Source organism: Chaetura pelagica, unplaced genomic scaffold (genome assembly GCF_000747805.2).
Source record: "Chaetura pelagica isolate M959 unplaced genomic scaffold, ChaPel_1.0 scaffold103, whole genome shotgun sequence".
Classification (NCBI taxonomy): domain Eukaryota; kingdom Metazoa; phylum Chordata; class Aves; order Apodiformes; family Apodidae; genus Chaetura; species Chaetura pelagica.
The window spans coordinates 2,141,485-2,145,906 of record NW_009953004.1 but is presented as its reverse complement, the minus strand read 5'-3'; positions in this window follow the sequence as shown (position 1 = coordinate 2,145,906).

Genomic DNA, 4,422 nt, shown 5'->3' with positions numbered 1-4,422 from the left:
CAGGAATAAATAAATCCATTCCTTTTGAAAACCCCATACAAAAACATAAATGAAAACCTTTCATTTCCTGGAGTTGAAGCCAGAGCATGAAGTTTGAGATTGATTTAAGGAGTAAAGAAGCCTCCTAATTTATCTTCTTCTGTAGAGGTGGGAGCTCCTGGGTGGGAGGGAGAGCCCCTCAGGCTGGTGACAGGCACAGCTCCCCTTGCTGCATTTTTAATACTGTGTTCTGCAGAGGCATCTCAGGAAAAAAAAAACCTGCCAGGAGAGTGACACATCTGACCTGACAGCTTCCTCATTTCCCTCCACTGTGCGAAATTCATCTATGACCAGCTTCCAGAGACAGTAATAATGTAGGAGTACTTACAGCAAATGAGCTGTGATAAGTGTGGCAGAAGACACTTTGGAGCAAAGCCAGCACCAGTAATTATTTTAGCTGGTGTCTCGGGAGTCTGCATTCATCACGGTGAGGGCTGCTGAATCCTGACTGTAAAAGCTTTGAAATCCCTTCCAGTGACAGCTTTGCAGCCACCAGCAGCTGCACTGCTCTGTGCTCTTCACAGGAGAGGTCTAGGAAAAGGTCTCCCTTTTCAGGAGATGGGAAAAGAGGCAATTACAGCATAGGACTTATTTTAGATCTGATCCACCTCGGTAGCTAGTGCTCAATATCACTAGTTCCCAGAAACAAGTCTTATTGGTTTAAAACCAAATTGGTGGAAAGGTGTAGCAGAGATTGAGTGCATTTAATGGAGAGCTCACTGTGAGCAGACTGCTCCTGTGTGAAGAGCCCAACTGAAATCAGCCTCCTGGGTGCTCACGCAGTCATTCTCATGAGTAATAGTGACTTAAATGAATAAGGTTCTCCAGGGTCAGAACCAGACACTAGATCATTCAATACTCCCATATATTTATTTTTTTTTCTGTGATATTACTGGAACTCATTAATTAGGGCATGATTTGGAGGTGGCAGCAACATCAGCTAGGAACTATTAGAGTGATCATCTACTTGGAAAAAAAGCTTATTCCTTTCATTGATGTCAAAGAGAACTGCAACTGACCTAATTATCCCCAACAACGTTAGAGAAAAAAGCAGCAAAATAACCGCTCAGAAATAGGAGCAGATCCTGTTTTACCTCATTCAGACCTGGGAAAGTGTAAATCAGATGCACGCAGCTGACACAGGAGGGAGCCAACTAGGCTACCACCTCTTCAGCACTCCTCGGGACACAAGCGAACAGAGCCAAATTCCAACTTCAGTCTCTCCTCCCTCCCTCCTGCGGCAGGAATACCCTCCTGGGGATGGGCTGTCTTTCCCGTTTTCTCGACAGCACAAACCTCCTGCAAAGCTGAGCAGTTACAACCCAACGGATGCCAACTGCTTTCCTTCCTTGCCTTACACATCATTCCCAGCAGCAGAGACACTTGGACACTATTTCATCTCCTCTAATTAACATCCTGCAGGGCCATAAGAAGGAAAAACAAGGGCAAGAGAGAGGGGGCTTTATGGACCCCCAAGAAATCAGCCTGTTTGCCCTGACTATACTGCCAGCTTTCCCTGTTAAAAGAGACAGAGGAAGCGTAGAAGGATGTATAATCCAGCCACGAAATCCTTCCAGATGGAAAACCATGTGAGTTCCACGATGTAGAAGAAGATGTTCTTCAAGAGCTGGGTGTTACTTCAAGTGAAATTTAACACCACAAAGTTTAGAGGGTTGGTCGGTTGAACAACCTAGAAGTATAAGCTTCACCAGGTGTAACACCTGTGAAAAACTGAAAATGATTGCTATCTGATTTTAAACAGTAAATGCCTAGAGAAAGCAGCCTGTTGGGTTTTGGACTCACACTGTCATTCATTCCCTTTTTCTGGGGAAAAAAAAAACGCCTTTCAAAGGCTGGAGGTTGGTAGGTGAAATATTGCCAATGAAGCTCAATCGTTGCCATGGCAACACTGGGCTTGTGGTTGTGTCACAGGGAAAAGAAATCTGACTGCTTTGCAATGACTGTGTCAGGGTACAGGCTGTGGGGCACTAGGGTTTCTGTTGTCTCAGTGGGAGATGGATTATACCCCCATGTTCTCCAAGTGCAGTTATGCTGGAGCACAGTATTTCACTGCAAAAAAATTAACACTTCAGGTGGTCTCCACCTTTTATTTGAGGGCTTATCTGCAGACTGTGGTTTATTCCTTACAGACTCCTGTTGCTTTTAAGAAGATTAAAGGCAGAGGAGATTTTAAGGATTATTGATCTGTTTATTATCAAATCCTCTCAGTGTTGCAGTGATTAAGAGACAAGCAGCGTTACTGGGGAAAATACATCTTTTTATTTTATTTTTACTGACATACATCACTGAATTACTAAAAACCATAAAGAAATGTGGAAGAAACATTACCCAGCACTTCAGCAATCTGAGTTAGATATCTTCTGTGGGTGCAGCTCTGGAGACATACCAAGATGTTAGTAAAGATTGCAACATAACTTACGTATTTTATATATTTGCAGACATTTCCATTAAAATATCAAAGTACATTAACATGTATACATTGCATATTTTCTGGGTGCTTGATTTTGAAATTTACTGTTTAATAGGCAAAGGAATAAATATTGCAGGGCAAATTTTATCAACTGAGGCTTCTTAGAATGCTGATCTTGCAGCTTGTGTAGAGCTGCACAGTCCAGCGCCATTGCCAGGAGTGTGGGGACAACTCAGATCTCTGTTCCACCTGGAAATTCCTTTCCACCTGGAAATTGCCCATGGAAGAGGCAGAGTTTGAACCATTTTGGTTCTGTACTTCTAAAGTCTAAGCACAAGGATAGATGTGAGGGGAGCAGAACTCATTGCATCCCAAGCAGTCAGTTGGTTCAGGCAGACAGATTTTTCCCTCAGCAAAACCAGAACAACTTCTCTTCCTCCTTGCACTGCTCTCAACCAAAGGTCCTTCTCTTGCTGCTGGTGGAGCTAGAGTGTTTGCATACAGTGACAGAGTTGAGAATTTGCTTCTGAATTTCATGAGGTTACTCAGGGTAACTCCAACAGTGCTGAGACCCTCCAGCCTGCCTCATTGAGGCAAAAGGAATAGTGATCATTTTGACATCTGAGTCACTGTTACTTGGCATTTCTAGGACCACCTCTTTGAAATGAATAAAGCTGTTGACTAATCTCTGAACTACCCCTACAGACCTGCTACCTCTGTGCCATCAGGAGTTTGCTGTACCCTGTGTTTCTGACAAATGAAGATGCAGTTGTTGGCTTTTTCCAGCCAATAGAATGTGAAACAAATTGGTTTCCCTCACTTAAATGAACCATAGGTTTCCAGAACTGGCTGTTTACTTCTTATTTGGCTGCAATCACCCTGCCTAGCCACTTGTTCTGAATGCTTTTCTCCTGCTTTGTGCATTTCAATTCTTGATACGTCCCTTTTAGAGCCATCTTGTAATCTGAGCTACCTACTCTCAATTCTCAAACCTCTTCCAAAAGAAGGCATTTAAAGTCTACCTCCTGCTCCCTCCTCTCACCTTCCCTCCTCCACAATCTCCGTCTCATCTTTGATGCAGCAAACATATAATTAATAAGCCAATAAAGTTTAAGGAAAAATATATTTTACTCCCCCATAGCACTCTGGAGAAATAAAACTGACAAATTCAGCTGCACAAGAGGATGAGCTAGGAAAGTTAACTGAAAAGATGAAAGAAAAGAAACCTGAATTATTAAATAAGAGTGCTGAAGAACTACAGCAGAACTCAATTTCCAGGCACAATGGTAGTATATGGATTTGCCATTTTCATGCTGACACTTCCTTTGGCTTTTAGGACTGGAACGAGGCAATGAGGTTTAACACATTCATTACATGAGCAAAATTCTCCCTTTCTGCCTGTGGTGTTTCAGCTCAATCCTTCTCTTACTCTAATTCTTCCTTCATCATGCCCCTTTGCTCTCCCTTTTTCACTCTCCAAGGTGCTTGACCATGCAGGTACCAACCAATATTGTTGTCACAGGTCAGTTGTTATGATGAGCCCATCAATGCAATGTTTTCCAAACACTTAGCATTTGTTTGATGCCTTTCAGCTAAGCCTACAGAAAGAGGTGTTATTCTTCATGTTTTCTAAGAGGAAACAAAGGTACATTTTATTTTCATGATACCCAAGGTCCCATATTGCACAAATCCCCAAACTTTGGCTCTTGCTACAAAGTGGCTCCTCTCTAAAATGCTTTCAAACCCAATTATGACTTTTCCAGCAGGTATGAAGTCCATCAGTACAGCTTGCTTTTTATTCTCCTGATGATCCAATCCTGTCATTTTGACACAGCAATAATTCTGCCCCACTCAATGAGACTCTCCCCCTGTGTCATGGCTGCCAGACCAAGCCAAATGAGCTCATGTGCTTTGGTTTGTCAACTGTGACACCAGGAGTGTGTGACAGTGAG